Source organism: Emys orbicularis, chromosome 3, assembly GCF_028017835.1.
Source record: "Emys orbicularis isolate rEmyOrb1 chromosome 3, rEmyOrb1.hap1, whole genome shotgun sequence".
NCBI classification, from domain to species: Eukaryota; Metazoa; Chordata; order Testudines; family Emydidae; genus Emys; species Emys orbicularis.
The window spans coordinates 7,284,652-7,302,706 of NC_088685.1; the positions used below are offsets into that span (position 1 = coordinate 7,284,652).

General features: G+C 49.6%; 1 protein-coding gene across 1 annotated transcript in view; it reads left to right on the forward strand.

The window, feature by feature from the left end:
- Positions 1–5,176: 5,176 nt before the first annotated feature.
- The window catches only part of ZNF395 (zinc finger protein 395), a 42,471-nt gene continuing 29,592 nt past the window's right edge, over positions 5,177–18,055 (forward strand). The window contains exon 1 of the mRNA XM_065400707.1: positions 5,177–5,198. The gene's annotated coding sequence lies outside the window, so the exon portion shown is untranslated. The remainder of the gene's footprint in view (positions 5,199–18,055) is intronic.

The following is an 18,055-nucleotide window of genomic DNA, read 5'->3' on the forward strand; positions in this document are numbered from 1 at the left end:
CCAGGAGAGAGTCCTCCATTGTGACCTACATTCTTTGTTCCTAGATGTATACATTTACCCATATTAAAACATATTGTTTGCGCCCAGTTTACCAAGTGATCCAGATCATGCTGTATCAGTGACCTGTCCTCTCGCTGGTTACCTCTCCCCCAATTTTTGTGTTGTGTGCAAACTTTTATCAGTGCTGATTTTGTTTTCTTCCATTGATAAAAAGGTTAACTAGCATAAGGCCAAGAACTGACCCCACTAGAAACAATCCTGCTTATTTTGATTCCCTGTTTACAGTTACATTTTGAGACCTATCAGCCAGTTTTTAATCCATTTAATGTGTGCCATATTAATTTTAAATCATTCTAGTTTTTAATAAAATGTTGTGCAGTACCAAGTCAAATGCCTTACAGAAGTTTAAGCATATGTCTAAGAAGTCTACTTTTAACCCTTGCTTAATTCTACCAAAACAGAAGCTAAATTGATTTAGTCAGACTAATACAAGTTTTCTGGCATAGGCAAGGTCTAGAGGACTTGCAAAAGGTCACATTGAGCCAGCTCTCTTGAGCCCCAATCCAGTGCCTTAACCACAAAGTCATCTTTGCTCTCTGATTGAAATTAAGGGAGTTATCTGAGGGTATGTCTACACTACGAAATTAGGTCGATTTTATAGAAGTCGATTTTTTAGAAATCGATTTTATACAGTGAATTGCGTATGTCCGCATTAAGTCGGCAGAGTTCGTCCTCACTACCGTGGCCAGCATCGACTTACGGAGCGGTGCACTGTGGGTAGCTATCCCACAGTTCCCGCAGTCTCCGCCACCCATTGGAATTCTGGGTTAAGCTCCCAATGCCTGATGGGGCAAAAACATTGTCGCGGATAGTTTTGGGTACATGTCGTCAGTCGCCCCTCCCTCCATGAAAGCAATGGCAGACAATTGTTTCGCACCAGACACCAGGGCGATTAGAAGAGCACAGCAAGGCGCGCTGCGCATCAGAGAGGCTTTGAAAACCAGTTTGACTGGCCAGGCTTCGGTGTGAGAGTTGTGTGTGTTTCTCCTTGATGCAAACTCATCCCCTTTGTTGATTTTAGTTCCCTGTAAGCCAACCACCCTCCCCCCTTTGAAATAAAGTAACTATTGCTTTGAAACCATGCTTTCTTTCTTTATTAATTTTAAAAAAATTAGATAACTGACAAGGTAGCCCGGGTGGGGTGGGGGAGGAGGGAAGGACAAGGCCACATTGCTTATTGTAGTCACACTAAAAATCAAACTGTTTGAATGACAGCCTTCTGTTGCTTGGGCCATCCTCTGGAGTGGAGTGGCTAGGTGCCTGGAGCCTCCCCCACCCCCGTTTTCTTGGGCGTCTGGGTGAGGAGGCTATGGAACATGGAGAGAAGGGTAGGCAGTTATACAGTGGATGCAGCGGGGGTCTGTGCTCTTGTTGGCTTTCCTGCAGCTCCAACAGATGCTTCATCATGTCCATTTGCTCCCCCATTAGCCTCAGCATCGTGTCCTGCCTCCGCTCTTCGCTCTCACTTAATTCTTTCCTGGCCTCTGCCACTGAATGCCTCCATACATTAAGCTGTGCCCTATCAGTGCGGGAGGACTGCATGAGCTCGGAAAACATGTCATCACGAGTGTGGTTTTTTTGCCTTTTAATCTGTGATAACCTCAGGGACGGAGATGATAGGGGGAGCATAGAAACTTTCTATGCTCTACGATTCTGGGGGGACTGCATGGTCACCTATGCTGCTGAGTTCGCCACGCTGACCAAACAGGAAATGAAATTCAAAAGTTCCTGGGGCTTTTCCTATGTACCAGGCTAGTGCATCGGAGTTCAAAGTGCTGTCCAGAGCGGTCACAATGGAGCACTCTGGGATAGCTCCAGGAGGCCAATACCATCGATTTGCGTCCACACTACCCCAAATTCGACCCAGCAAAGTCGATTTTAGCACTACTCCCCTCGGCAGGGAGGATTACAGAAGTGGATTTTAAGAGCCCTTTAGGTCAACGGAATGGGGGTGGTTGTGTGGACGCATTCATTTTTAAATCGACCTAATGCGGCTAAATTCAACCTAACCCCGCAGTGTAGACCAGGCCTAAGTGGATGAGTTTGTCCCATTAAATTCAAATTGCCTTAAAGATGTAACAAAAAAAGCCTATAGTCTCCAGGAGTCTGTGGCAGGGAAAGATCTGAAATTACAAACAGAAACCCTTATCAATGGATTTGAGAAGGGTCAGAAATGGGGATATAGGACTTTTTCTAACAGAAGGCAGTTAAATTACAGAGAGGCCACAGAGATCTTAAATGCATTCCATGTCTCTTTTCTCATTAATGCAGCAGGCCAACCTGTGGCAGACTACAGTCCCCAGCATGCCCTCCTCTATATTGATTTGGAGTAGCACAGAGCTAAATGGGTGTGGATTTCAGCATGCCAAACCTCATCTTGATCCAAGCGGTCTGGAGCCAGTAGAGGGTCTGAGCTCCAGCATATAATGTTTGTACTCTATCTTGGTCCAACACGGAGCATAGCACGCTGGGATCTGTGAATTTGTCGGCAGGCTGCCCATGTACTAAAGATGAGAGTTACCGCCGCAACTACTCTCATTTTATGTTAATTAGGTGCTGCCTTCAGCATCTGGCAGGCTGCCAACCTGTCCCCCTTCGTTAAGCAAAATGTGGACATTCTCCCTTAAAAAGAAAGAGAGACATTCCAGCCAATACAGCGTAGGAAGCAACAAAAAATATCAAGCGTGTTGCCAAACGCCACGCCTTCCCTGCCTCCCCCACCCACCCTTCGGAGCCAGAAGCGTTTGGGTAAACAGTGGTATTCCTGCACGTTTTAGAGCCGCATGGTGCTTTGCATGGTGCCCAACCCATGCGTGTGCAAGAGAGCCGGAGACCTGGAGAGGGGTCTATCGGGAAGCTAACAAGGGTGGCTTAGGAGCTGCTGGGCTGCGAGCTGACAGAGCCATTGGGGTGGAAAGTTGGCCTTGAGCTGGTTCAGCTCCCCGGGGAGGGTTTGGAGAAATCTAGCCGGGACGTTCCTCCCCCTCTAGTCCTGTCACCGAATTCCGGGGGGGGGGGGAATTGGACAGTGAGTGTTCCTTGTTTCCCTGCCAGCCACTGCATGGGGGGGGGGATCACCAAGGGGGTGGCCACCCCCTCTAGTCTCCCTGCTGCTGGGAGAGGAGTGGGTGGGGGTAAATCGGGCATGGAGCGGCTCTCTCTCCCTCCCCTCCCGTGGGAGCAGCAGAAATGGAGCGGCTGGGTGATTTCAAGCTCCTGGATGTAGGAAGGGGGGGGGGTTGGTGGGGATCCCCCCCCAGCTGCCATTCTGCTGGGTGCGCACCCCCCAAAAGCAGTGGCTGTCACGGCTTGGGTGCAAGGCCACAGGCGGAATGGTGCAGGACTGGCAGGGAGGAGCCAGGGGGAAGCCGCGGCAAGCTCGCCCCAGCCCCGCACTGTTTATTTTTTGCTGGCTTCGGTGGGGGCGTGTATTTAAAGGGAGCCAGGCAGCCAATGCGCGGGAAGGGGCTGAGCATGTGGGCAGCTTGTTTACACCAGACCTTCCCGAAGCGCTTTAACCCGGCCGGCAGCGGGCAAGAGGCAAATCCCGGCGCTGGGAGCACGTGTGTGGCACGGGTGGGGGGCGTCTCCTGGACGGGCAGCCCGAGGGATGGGCCAAGGAGCGCAGTCTCCTCCGCAGGTGAGGCACAGGCAGGTAACCATGGAACTGGGGGGAAAGGGATCCCCCACCCGGGAAGTGAAGATGTCCAAGGGCTCCCAAGTTGGCCTTGTCCAAAGTCACATGGGCTGCTAAACCCAGAGCTGCACCTGCTCTGATGGAAGGGTACCAGTGGCTGCATGCGTGCCCGCCTCTTTAATACAGGGGTGGCCCATGGAGATAACTGGTCCCAGCTGCTGGTCCCACCATACAGGCTAATGGGTCTCAGCATCTGTGCATCCATCTCCAACCCCTGATACCTGTGGTCTCAGTGGAGGGTTTTTCTGTTGAAAGAGGGAGGGCCATGAGGTATAACTCTGTCTCTGCAGACTGTGTTTGGCCCCAGGGCTGCACTTTGGCCAGCCCCTGGCCTGGATCAGGGAATAGGCAGCTTGAAAGGGAGGTGTGAGGATGAGTTTTCCTGGTCCCCCTCTCCTGTAGAAAGAAGTGACCAGTAGAGTGGCTTGAGCAGTGTCCAGGGTATTTGAGAGTAACCATTATGGGGAATATGCAGGGGGGCTGGAACAATTTGTATGGTGGGGGTGCCCACAGCCATTGAATCAAACTGTAAACCCTGTATATGATGGAAACCAAGCCAGAGGTGTTGCTGCATCGTCAGCACCCGTTGTTCCAGCGCCTATGGGAATAAGGGTGCAACAGCGGCATTGTTTTTCTTTGCAAGGAGAACTGTTGGGTTTTGGCTGCTCCTGTGTGCAAAAGACCCCGCTTGTCTTTGTGTGCACCCCTGTGACTTTCTGTGCCTACTCTGGCTACCTAGGGGCTGTCTACACTTGTATAGCTTGCCATGCCAATAAAATATGAACATATTGGATTACATTATGTGGCTGCATGTGTGTGTGTGGCAAATTACCAGGCCTTGAGTGTGATCCATGTAGTCATGTATGGGTGGGTGGATGTATATGTGCCTGCCGTGCTGCGATCTTGATCTTCAGAGGTGCTGAGCACCTATAATTCCAAATGAATCAAATGCAAACTATAGTCAGCACCTCTGAAGATCCGGCCATGTGTCTCTGCTTAGCTGTATGCCTCTGTCTGCACTGACAAGGCCTTGTGTGTGTCTGCATGTGTCCCTGTTTGCCTACAACTGAGCATCTCCCTGTTAGGAAGGGTGTGTGTGTGTAGGTAGAGGTACCTACCTATGTGTTCCTGGCCCCATAGTTGTAGCTGTTCTCTGCCTATCGCTGTCTCGGGGTGGTGGGTGGCTGTTCGCGTTGTATGTGTGTGTGTGTGTCTGTTCCTCTGGCGCTGTAGCTCTCTCCTGGTGCATTTGGTCGCTGTAGCTGTGGTGTGTTGCCAGTGAAGTCCCTCGCAGTCCCTTCCTAGCCGGGACTCCAGGCCGGGGGCTCCTTGCAGCCGCGTACGTGAGGCAGCCTGTGCCGGGGACAAGGGGAGGGGGGAAGGGGAAGGTTAATTTCAAAACAAGCCGAGCTCGGGAGGGAACGAGCGAGCGGAGCAGGAGGTAAGCGCCGCGCCGCGCGGCCGGGCAGGGGGGCGGTGGCCCCCGGGATCGGGGCACTGCGGGGAGCTGCCCCCGCGGGGCGCGCCCCGGGGGACCCGCTGCAAGCACAAGGCGGCGGGGGAAGGGATCAAGGCGGAGAGAAGGAGGCGCGGACCCGGCAGCGCGGGCTGCAGGGCACGGACCCGGGCGGCCGGAGGGGGTGTGTGCGCGCTGGGACTGCAACGGGCTGCCGCGTGCTGCCGCCCCGTGCACCCCCTGTTCCCCGCACCCCCTGTTCCCCCCCCGCCGCGTGCTGCCGCCCCGTGCACCCCCTGTTCCCCCCGCCGCGTGCTGCCGCCCCGTGCACCCCCTGTTCCCCCCCGCCCCGTGCTGCCCCTGTTCCCCCCGCCGCGTGCTGCCGCCCCGTGCACCCCCTGTTCCCCCCACCCCGCACCCCCTGTTCCCCCCCGCCGCGTGCTGACGCCCCGTGCACCCCCTGTTCCACCCCGCCGCGTGCTGCCGCCCCGTGCACCCCTTGTCCCCCCCGCCGCGTGCACCCCTGTTCGTGCAGCCCCGCTCCCCGTTCCCGCCGCCGCGTGCAGCAGTGTCGTGTATCCCGCTGTCCCTCCCCCATACAGCCGTGCCGTGCACCGCTTATGCCCCCCGCCGACCACCTCTTGTTTCCCCAGCCAAGTCGTGCACCCCCTGTTCCTGTATTGTCCCGCCGCACAACCGACCCGTGCGCCCCCCATTCCGCGCTGCATGTAATGGCCCCTCTACCCCTATTCCCAGTTCTCCGCTGCATGCAACCACCCCCGTCCCCCGCTGCACACAATTTCCCCTGCATGCACCCCCAGTTCTCCGCGCCGCGTACACCCTTATTCCTCGTTGCATGCAATCGCCCCTTCTAGTCCCTATTTCCCTCGCTGGGTGCCACCGCGCCGTGCACCCCCCATTGTCACGTCCCGTCAGCCTCCCCTGCACCTTCTGTTCCCATCTATGTTCAGCTTCTCCATGCACCCTTAGTCCCTTTGCCCTCAACCCGCTCTACACCCTCTATTCCCCTTAGTATACATCTGCCCACCGCACCCCCATTCCCCCCACGTGGAGCTGTCCCGTTTGTCCCCATTCCCTTGTGCACCCTGTTTCCTCTGTGTGTAACACACCGTGCATTTCCCTTCCCTCCTGCACCCTTGTTCCCCTCTACATTTGCCCCCCAGCTCCCTCCCTGGCACCTCTCCCCCTGTGCATCACCCCACTTCCTCCTGCATGTAGCACTGTCCAGGGATTCCTATTCCTCTTCTGTGCCCAGCTCCATTTCCCTCTGTGCTAATCCTTGGAAACTCACGTGTTTCTTTGGAGTATCCCCCCATTTCCCTCTGCAGTAACCCCCTTGCTTCCCTAGTGCCCGCTGCATGTCACACCCAGTGTCCCTCTGCTTGTTAGCTCCTCAGCCCTCTGTGCATGCACCCGCTCCCTGTTCCTTTGCACACATGCCATGCCTCCGCTTGCACCTCTTCCCTCCCGTACAGCACATGTCTATTGCACATGTCCCAGGGTCCTACCCCCTCCCTGCTGCACCCCTGAACCGGGCACCGCCTCCTGGCTGCACTCTTGCCCCGTTTTATGTGTGCCATGCCCCCTCCTGGCTGTACTCTTGCCCATTGCATGTGTGCCACACCCCCTCCTGGCTGCACTCCTGGCCTGGCGCACACATGCCACACCCCCCTCACTCTGCTACACTCCCGGGCCCTGTGCACACACGCCACGCCTCTCCCTTCTGCTGCACTCCTGCCCTCGTGCACACATGCCACGCCCCCCTCCTGCACCACCTCTGTTCCTGGAGCTTTAGACTACACACCACACCCTGGTCTCTGCCCTTTGCGTGCATTTTGCGCTTCCATCCATGACTCTTTGTATGCCTTCCAGACCCATTCCAGCTCATCTGTGTGCATGTCAATCCCTTGTACCCCACTGCCCAATTCTGCATGCACTTCAGCGCCTTCCCCAGTCCTCTGGCATGCAGGCCACGCCTTTTCTCATATTATTCTGTCTGCCAGTTTGCAGGCATGCCACACCCCCGTTCCGACATGCCACGCCCCCTTCTGTTGCTCTCCTCTCTCCTGAACGATTGCCACACTCTTGCGCTGCCCCATTGCATGCATTCTACAATCTGCCTTACAGCCCGTCCCCCGTGCCGCTTTGCATGCCCCTCGCATTCCCATCCTTGCGCTTTTGCAAGCGTGCCACAGCCCCTGCTGAAGACTCATCCCTGCCCCTTTGCAGTCATATGCTGAGGGTATCAGATGGGAGTTTGCCCGCTGTAGGCTTGGTTTTGAGAAAGTAGCAAATCTCCACCTTTTCCTTCCCAGACTCTACCTTAACCCCTTAGAGCCGGCTCTCTTTCTCAAATGCTAGCAGATGGCTGGTGTTGGTTGAGGGGCTTTCTTAGGGTGGTGGGCTGCTGCTGTTTTAGGGACAGCCTGGTGTATGTGTAGGTGTCTGTGTGTTTGTATAATATCTTTACTGCCCAATTAAAAATTCTCTCTCCTCAAAATCCTTATCTCCTCCTTGAACTCAGCAGCAACGCAGACACCCACACCAGAGTGAAATGGGCAAGATCACCACCCCCCACCAAGCCCCAACGGGAGGGCCAGAGACCCCTACCCACCCTAAATTAAGGCCATAGGAAAAATGCAGCAGTATGAAATGCCAAGTCTGAAGTTTTCTGAAACCTCTGTGCATGAGATGGGTGGAGATGAGACTTGTCATAGTTGTCAGCTTAGCCCCAGTTTTAACAGGGCTGTCTGGCATCCTCCAAGCTGGGACAGTAAAAAGTGTTTCTAATCAGAAGGATCCCAACAGTATTTCAAAGACCATGAATGAATACAGGCCGCGTGGCTAAAATGCAGCCACCTCTGAGATGGAGGGCAGCAGGCAACATAGCAGGTTTTGAATATAGGCCCCAAATCTTGCAACTGGCTCTGGGTGGACATCCACGACCCATGCAACAGATTGCAGGATTGGGGCCATAGTCTATAAAGTGCTTTCTGAGCCTTCTGGAGGAAAGTCACTGTATGAATGTGAGTTAGTGGAGTTGAGGAGACAGAAGTTATATAAATCTTTCAGTCGGTCATAGTACCATTTCACTTTTGACACCCTTATTCATGTTGAGTAACGTTTTACACCATGAGTAGTTCCATTGACTTCAGTGCAGTAAGATTCTGTGTCATGTGAGCTAGGCTTTAGTGTGTGCTAATTGATATTTCCAAGATGATGAAACCTACAAACTTCTGTTTTTAAGAAACTGGGCAGTAGTCTAGTTTGTAAGCTCTCCGGGGCAGGGACCGCGGCTCTGTAATGTGCTTGTACAGTACCTCGCTCAGTACGCGAGGGGCTTCTAGTCACTTCTGCGATACAAATGCTAATAGCAAAATTACTTTTCCGCTACATTTGGGTGTTCTGACTAGGGAGCATTAGTGGTTAGAATGTGGAACTGGGGGTCTAGTCCCATCTCTGCTGTGGATTTGCTGTGTGAATTTGGGCAAAGTGCTTCACCTCTGTGCCTCGGTTTCCCCATTTGTAAAATTGAGTGACTGATACTTCACCTTCTCTGTAAAGAGTTTTCAGACCCTAGTTAAGCATCTAAACATTGCTGTTATTTATTAGTATATGAATCCAGTGTGGAAAGGCTGAAGACGGACATCTTCCCCACTGCTTGTTTAAAGCCGAACGTTGACAATTGCCTCCAAAGTGTATGCTCAATGTTCAAGAAATAATTCTGGATCTCTGCTGATTCTCACCTGTGTGAAGTGTGATTGCTAGCAGCTGATAGGCACTGTGTGCATTCATAGGCAGTGTTCCTGCAGGTCAGAGTCTAAGTGGTGGGCATCCAAGCAGAAGACACTGCGTTCCTAGTTCTGCCATTAGCTTGCTTTGTAACTGGGGGCAGGTCAGAGAGAAATTATATGTCTCTGTTTTTTCATCTGGAATATGGGGATAATGACCCCCACCTTGGTAAATCGCAGTTGCTGTATGTAAGAGGTAGGGTCTTTCAAATGCCGTTGTTTAGCCTCCCTTTTTTGGAGCCGTGTTCGTGACTCTCCAGCACAAACCTGAACATTTCCCCTCTCAGAAGGGTTCCTAGCATCTCAGCTGAGCTGCCATCAGAAGCTTTCACATGGGTTTCCCCCTTGTTCTTCTAAGCGGGGTGTGGCTCTCGGCAGACTTCCCAGCGGTCGATCCTAATACCTTCTCAACTCACCCTGTAGCATTCAACTGAAGCCCTCAACAGTCATCTTTTCAGCTGAGTAGCTGTGTTAGCATGTAAACTTCATAATCACAGGCTACGCAGTATAGGACATGGGGTTGAAACAAGAGCCACGTTTCAACGTACAGGGTCTACTGAAAGCAGATGTGGCGCTGGCGTTCCTGAGATCCCTACTCTTAAACTCTTTTGCAAGTCAAAAATACCCCAAGCCCCTCTTCTGCATCAGAGCCAGGTGCTGCACTGAAAGAATAGCACAAGTTAAGGGAACCTTGCAGTCCTGTTGGTTTCAGTAGTTGTTTGTTTGCATAGGGGAAATGAGCGGGACCTTTTAAAGTGGGAGAGGACTGAGCTTGGCCGGCAGTAAAACCTGCAGGGAAGGGTTGTGAATAGAATTTACAAGGTATCTGGAAAGAAATAAACTTTCTGGAGAGATACTGAAGTGTTCATTATATCCCAACATTTCTTTGTACGGAGGAGTGGGGCTGGGCTGGTACAAGGGGAAGTCTTTAAACTGTCAAGCCCCTCAAACAGCATGGAATAAAATGCCACTTATAATCCAGAATCCACTGTTTGAACAGAGTTCTTGGCACTGACAGTGTTTTAGCGCAAGTTATTGAAAGCAGGAGGCGCGGTCTATGGGCTGACGCGTGGTCTAGTGGTAAACACGGAGTTAGGATAGACAGGCCTTACCACAGGCTTGCTGTGTGATCTGTTGCAAGTTTCTTTACCTTGTTCTGCCTCTGCTGCCCTGTTTGTAGAATGGGGAATAACGACACTCACCAGTGGCACAGTAATGTTTGCAGGGGGTCAGATCTGTGAACCGAAGGCGATAGATCGAGATAGATAAATGCACATTTGGATTGTTGTAAACAGCTTCCCTCTGCCTCAGGGAACATGCATTTGTACCTTGCAAAAGTCCCCTGATGTCCTATTTTTAAATGTCATGGTAAATTGGTGTGGGTGAGTGCCCAGTCTGGGAATACGGTGGCTTAGTTGTAAGGAGAGAGAGTGATTCCCAAGAGCCCTGCTGTTCTAGTAGCAATCAGGTGTGTTAAACGTACTTGCAAGTTAGTTCGGACGCTGAGGGATTTCCCTGAGGTTTTAAGGAAGGGTGGGGAGAAGTCAGCACATTTGTCTCCACAAGTTCCCTAAAATGGAAAAAAAACTTGGTATAGTTGGGGATGGGTTTTCCATGTGACTAAGTTAAGAGAGGGGAGAGGTATGTGTCGGGGGGGGGGGGGGGGGAATACAAATGTAAAGGCATTGCCACCCACTAGGTGCCAGTCAAATGGAAGGTGATGCTCTTCCCAATGGCCTGGCCTGGTGTAGGGGGTGCTGTGCTCCTGGAAGCGCCTTTCTGATGAAAAAGAGCCTGCCAGCATTCAGCACCTGGCTTTGCAAAGCCCTGAGGTGCACATGCTTAAGTTTAAGCACGTGAATAATCCCAGCAAAGCACTTGGAGCACCTACAAAGGGAAGTAGGTGGTTAAGGGCTTGTCTGCACTTGAAACATGCACCACTGTAGCGCTTCAGTGCAGACACTGCCTACACCTATTGGAGGAGTTCTCCCATCCATGTAGGTAATCCACCTCCCCGAGAGGTGGTAGCTAGGTTGACTGAAGAATTCTTCCATTGACCTGGGGCTGTCTACACAGGGGCTGAAGTCGGCTTAACTACATCACTCAGGGGTGTGGATTCATCACACCCCTGAGCTCTGTAGCTGGGTCAATCTAATTTTCTAGTGTAGACCAGCCCTACGTGTTTTGTTGAATCAGGACCTTAATTTTTACAGATAAATAGCATGTTTCTTAAGAGTAGGGTGCTAGCCACGGTGTCCTGGTAACTGTATTCTGTCTGCTCTCCCTGAAATTCCCTATGTGGTTTCAATTGGATACAATATTCTTCTTCACTTCCTATTGGAAACACTTTTGTAGTGTTACTGTGGCTGCTAAATAGCTGTTACTTTCCACTTCAGAGGTGGATGCATTTCAGTGGTGGTTAAAGTGATCCTTATATGGAGCTCATAAAGCACCTTGTAAATCACATGGCTGTCTTTGAGATGAGAGATTCTTTGGGATCAGGGTCAGTTTGAAATTGTGATCACTGTGGCTAATGGGGTGCAGAGTGCTCCTTTTCCCCCTGAAATTCTGTGACTGAAATGGTATGTAGGATACAAGAGTGCTGTATAAACTACATATAGCCATCATTGAAATGCGGCCATCTCTGGGGGAGAACTCCACAGCTATTTAACAGCACACAGCAATACCATGCAACAATTTAGGACTGGAAATGAAAAAGAATGCTGAAGTCAAATGAAACTATATGGGGAATTTCAGTGACAGGAGGCAGAATGTTGTTGCTGGAGGTGGTATTAGTCAGGACACCAGGATTTAACACCCAAACTCTTTGGAAAAGCACCATCAGTCTTTAAAAAACAAAAGCTGCTAGGACCTTAGTTTTACTTCAATCAGAAAGCTGGCATGTCCAACAATATAGCAACCCCTAGAGGCGTGCAGGTGCATTGCTTCAGTACAAAGTCATACGGAAAAGAAGCACCACTTCCAATACCTTTTCCTGAAGCACCTACGAGGTGGCAGCTGCTTTCTACGTCAGTTTCTTATCTTTAGTGTAATATATTTATTTAGGGCTTGTCTTCACGTACAGCAGCGCTGCGCGGGGGATTAGTTCGGTGTAACTACATCTCTAAGGGGTGTCGATTTTTCACTATGTCAAAGTCTGTAGTGTAGACCTGACCTTAGTGTGGTACATTTATTTGACATTTGTCAAATCAATAGCTTTGAATGGCTTCTCTGAAGCTTGAGGTGGGTTAACATTTTTATTTGGAATTCAAATCTGCGTAGTGTGAGTTTGGGCAAGTCTCTTTGGGTACGTCTGCACTGGAGCTGGGGGCGTGCCTCCCAGCCTGGGCAGACAGACGTGCGCTAGCTCTGCTTCAGCTAATGTGCTAAAAATAGCAGGGTGGGTGTTTCAGAACAGGCAGCACCTCAGGCTAGTCGCTCAAGTGCAAGCCTGCCAAACCGCTTGGGTCCAAGCCAACGGTGTCCACACTGCTGTTCAGGTCGGGTTCTCTGGTCTGCTGAGGACGCTTTGCACAGGCAGCACAAAGTGGCCTGAAAGCAGCTGGTGGAGAATTCTCCCTGTGCAGGGGAACTCCCCGCTGATGGAGGCAGCCCTGCTGCCTATCCTTGATGCAAGGAGAAAAAGAGGTGGGGCACGGGTGGGAGGGAGTGTGGTAAGTGGAGCAGAACTACGTCCTGTCCTCCACTGGCATAAGTTAGGGCTGCCCCTGTGCCGGTAGCACCATCTGGCTGCCTGCAGCCGCCCTCCTCTACTCCATCCAAACACTCAAAGTCTAGTGGATAAAACATAGAAGTGTGTGTGTGTGTGTGGGGGGTGTCAGGATTCCTGTGTTCTAAATCCAGTTGTGGCACTCACTCACTGTGTGACCTTGGTCTAATCACTTTGCTGCTCTGTGCCTCAGTTTCCCCATCTGTAAAATAGGGCACTGTGACTTTGTAATGTGTTTTGAAGTTGAAAAGTGCTCAGTATTACTGTAACACTGTTTACCCATGAACAGTGCATGATGTTACAGTCTTTGCTCTCATTGGTTCTTTATGTGTAAACTTGGAAAGTCTGTCCTCCCTTGGCATGAATTCTCCTTGCTCTTAGGAAAACCCATAGTTTTAGACAGAAAAATGTGCAGATCTAAAGGAATAGGAAAAGCCAGACGGAGAAGTTCTCTTTATGTACTTGCTACGTGCAGCGGCAGTGAAAAGGGAAAATCCATCACTGCCCATTTTCAAGGGAGGGGGGAATAATTTTAGAAAAAATCCTGAGAATAATTACTGTGGACGTGTTAATGTTACCAAGAGAGAAGAAAAATGCTCCTAATGGTGCTTTAACTAAATAAAGTGGAGTGGTAAGACATTGCTACTTCATTAATAACCCAGCATTCCACATGTGAAACTCTTGTGAAACGGGCAAGGCTTATGGGTGAGGGAACTCCATCACAGAGAAGCTAAGTGACATTCCCAAGGTTACATAGTAAACCAGTGTCAGGGCTGGAATTAGATTCTTAGAGTTCCTGGATCCCCGTCCTGTGCTTTGACCACTACAGCATGCTCCCCTCTCTTCCTCCATCTCAGAGCTTTTTGTAACTCTTTCTCCTTTTTTATTTTCTTTCCTTCTCTCATCTGTTCTCTTAAGTCCTAAAGGCACAACCCTGAGAGATGTATTTTTTTTAATTGCACTTTTATTTTTCTTGAGTTCTAGATCCCCGCCCCCCTTTTTATGATTATTAAACAAGTTTAAATTGTTGAGCCAACATTGCCTTACAGGGAGGAGGTGGTAATGACACAGTTTAGATTTAATTAAACTCTTTGAGGGTTTGATCGTGTTCCCACTGAAGGCTGTGGCCAAAATTCCTATTGACTTCAAGGGGAACAGTGCGAATCTTTGTGAAAGAATAAGCATTTGACTGTGGATTTAAAACTGCAGTTGCATTAAAACACTGATTCTCCCTCTGCACGCTAAGATCAATCCACCTGTTTCAGTGGTGTAGGAAGATAGTTGGAATTCTGTGTCCTAATCTGACTAGAGTCTTGGCCAAGGTGCCAAATTCACTGGGACTTGAGGGCCAAGTGTTGTGTTTAATTATGGTCTGTGGGCCATGGTGCACATCCAAAAATACATATTTACCACAATGCAGAGGGCATCTTCTCTGGCCTATGTTATACAGGAGGTCAGACTAGATGATCCCTTCTGGCCTTAGCGTCTAGGAATCTGTGCATGCCCACTGGTGTTATTGGCTGGTTTTGCACAGAGATCAAGGGAAGGAACGTCCTTTAGGAGGGAACTAAACATTTAGTTACTGATTATAGTTCAGTGCCTGAATGCTGCGTTCATCATCAGGGGGAGAATCTATTGGACTGGCCACACACAATGAGCGGGTGAGAGAGGAACCCCACCCTGGAAGACACATCTGGCTGAAAAGCCTGTTCCTCCCAGGTAGGGAAGGGAGAGGAAAGGAATTCCTGAAGGGTTCAGAAGTGCCAGCCCTAATGTGATGTTTTTGGAGGTGATCATTTCTCTCTTGACGGGTCTGGTGGACGCTCACCTTGCAGACTGTCTGCAGTTCTGGGCCCCACCAGGCCAGAAAAAACATTGGCAAATGGGTGGGAATTCAGGGAAGAGCAGCAAAAGCGGTCACCGGGGCTGGGGAGGCTGAAAGGGTGAAGTATGTGCCTTCTGGCAATATAGAGGTATGTAACTGCAAACCCCAAGGGTTTACTCAGGTCGGACCAAGGGGATATAACTAGGAGGAGTGGGCTGGAAATTAGAACAGGAAAATTTAGGCTGAATATCCCAAAACTTCCATAGAATCCAAAGTTTTATGGCCTCTAAGGCCGGAAGGGACCATTGTGATCAGCTAGTCTGACCTCTATAACGCAGGTCTGCAGAGCAAAGCTCCATAGGCCTGTGGAATAGTCTCCATAAGGAAGGAGTGGAAGCCCCATTGCACAAGTCATTTAAAACTAGACTGGACAAAGATACTGGAGGGGACAGCCCTGCCTAGGCAGTGAGTGTGCAGGCGAACTTTGCCATCACTCATTTCCATGGTTCTCTTGATGCGGTCGTTTGAGACTGCTGCATGTGTCCTCTGGGCAGTCTGGCTGACACCTTAACAGTGTGGGTGAGCGGAGGTACCAAAGGCTAAAAAAATAACTAGTGTTGCCTGGGGGAAATTGAATCCTAGACCAGGAACACACAAGCGAGAGTGAGATGAGGTAATAGAACTAAGGGGGGAGGGGCATATTCGGGCACAGTTCTTCTGCATCTGGAGTCCTGGGTTTGAATCTGGATTCCTTGAGCGATAAAGTGGATCTTCAATATCCTGAGAGACGACTTTGGTCTACATCATGAGTTTGTCAGTCTCGTGTGGCACCACTGTCTCCCTGTGCCCAGGACTGGCAAGTGGATGTTGCGGAATTGAGGGGAGCCGCCGATTGAGGTGCATTGGCAGAGTCTCTTTTGGAGGGCCGGGCCTGGAATAGCAAGGGGGCTGCAGGTTGTGTGTGGGAAGCCTTCCTAGCTGTTCCCTACATGATGTTTGGCTCTCCAGGGCTACTGATATTGCTGGGCCATATCTGTGAACAGCGGATGATGTCGATTTGGAAGATCCATCTATGGACACCATTTTGGGGGGGGGACACCCACAGGAATGTTACAGGTTAATCACAGGTTCAGATGAGGGGAATCTGATCAGAGGTGGCTGTTAGAAAACCGTGGTTTGCAGCAAATGTGTGTAAAGTGTAGTAAGAGTAACTTTGGATTCTCCTGTCTATTTTCTAAGCTTTCATTGTTCTTGCCTTGCTGGGCTTCCCTGTTACGGATTGTAAAGCACAGTCTGGGTGCATTATGTGGCTTTGTGGATCATTGTTGAACCCCCAAGGGGCTTTGTCTGTAAATGTTTATATCTGGCAGGTGATAAAGCCAGGGTGTCGGGAGTTGCCTTGGATGGACTCTAGAACCTGATTTAGTGGCAGTTGAGCTGACAGCCAGGGTAAAACCTCTTAGCCCACTGGATCAGATACTGCCGCAACTGATGAATGTCCTCAGAGCAAACCAGAGCTGTCTGCTGGAGCTGTAAACTTGCCCGTGGTGCATTCCCATTAGTCCCTGACAGTGTAATTGGTTTAAAAGTGTCTCTACTGATCTTCCTGGGTTGGCAGCCACCCAAAGAGACTGACGTGTAATGATCAATGTGGCCAGAGCATGGGCTCCTGCTCCTGGTTTAACAAGATAAATTGGTGCTTGCAGCTCAGTGCTCATAGGCCACCACACAGTACCATATCCATTGGTGTTGTCTCAGCCCTCGTGTGTGCCCCTGTGATGATATACATGTTTGTGCTGCTCAGCCCTGATGTGCACCCTTCCGATAATAATAATAATTAATATTTATAGTGCTTTTCGTCAGTAGATCTCAGAGCACTTCACGGTCTTTAATATGTGGATCCTCACAACACCCTGTGAGGCAGGGCAGCATTTTTGTGGATGGGGAAACTGAGGCACAGAGTGGCTAGTTGACTTGCTCACGGTCACACGGGAAGTCTGTGGTGGAGCAGAGAACTGAACTCAGGTCTCGCAAGTCCTAGGCTAGTGCTCTAACAGTGGATTGATTTAAATCACTGACTTTAATGATTTAAATCAGAAAACCTTGATTTAAATCAACAATTTTAATCTTGTTTTGCGTTGATTCTTTTTAGTTAATTTCCTAAAGAAAGGTTGATTCTCATTTGTTGATAACCATTAAAACATGTTGATTTGCAATTGACTATAGCTTTTACACTAAATTTGGTGGTGCTTTTTGCTAACCGGACGATACACTGTATCTATACACATTTAAGTAGTTATATAACTTAACTTATGTTTATTCAGAGTCTTAAAGTAGTTAGAAAATTGTGAATGATGCATTTCTACTTTACAAAACTTTGATTAATTTTTTACTTGTGATTTATGTTGGGCTCTGTTTGGATGGAAATTAAAATTCAATTAAATGTACAGAAACATTTTAAAAAGTATTTGTTAGTTAAATACAGCTACCTTTGATATGCTGATAGATAAGACAAAACGTTTATCAAAACGTGTTTTGAATATAAAACTAAGGAGGTATTTTCTGTAGTTATTTAATTGATTGTAGGTCACAAAATCTTTCAGAATTTTAGAACTAGTAGGTCTCATCCTCTTACACCCTGCTTATGTTCATAGATTGGAAGTGAAAAACAAGCTTTCCTGCTTTTTCAACTCTCAAGTGGTTTCTTAACTTTGAATGAACTAGTGGAATAAACTGAGAGGGCTATATTCTCTCGCTGCACCTGCAGAAGAGGCTACTGCTGTCAAAAGCTGATTTAGCACTTGAAACTCCGGTTCCAGGTGCTTAATCCGTGGTTGCCCCAGTCCAGTGGTTTCTCTTTCTTTAAAACTTGGCAGCAAATGTCCTGCTTAACAGTATTTTTTTAATTAATGTAAATGATTTAAATAGATTTATGGTAAGTTTAGGGTTTGTCACAATTTCAAATTTAATTTTAAATAAGGTTTTTAAAAAAACTTGATTTACATAAATAAATCTGATTTCCCCCCCCCCCCCCAATACTTGATTTTTATCCATTCCAGTCCAGGCTCAATGAAGAGGTTGAGAAATAACAGCGAGGGGGGTGGGATGTGATTTTTTTCAAAAGGCTGTGAAAAATGATGAGCTGTGATGAGTGCTTTGTGTGGAGGCGTCGTTCCTTCCAGCCAAGGATCTCAAAGCACTTTCCATTTGGCGGGTGGTCAGTGATGTGATCTCCATTTTACAGATGGGGAGACTGAAGCACAGAGAGGCTGGGACGTGGCCAGGGGGGCTCAGTGAGTGTCCCATCAGAACCAGTCATGGAAATGAGGCCTCCTGACTCCCAGCCCCCGGTTTTGAGCACTAGACAGTGCTGCTAGAGGAGCTCAGGGGCACTCTCAGCCCAGTACCTTTCACCAGCACTCCAGATGCAGAGCAGTTTGTGTTTTGCACTGGAGGTAATAGCACCTGTCTGTTT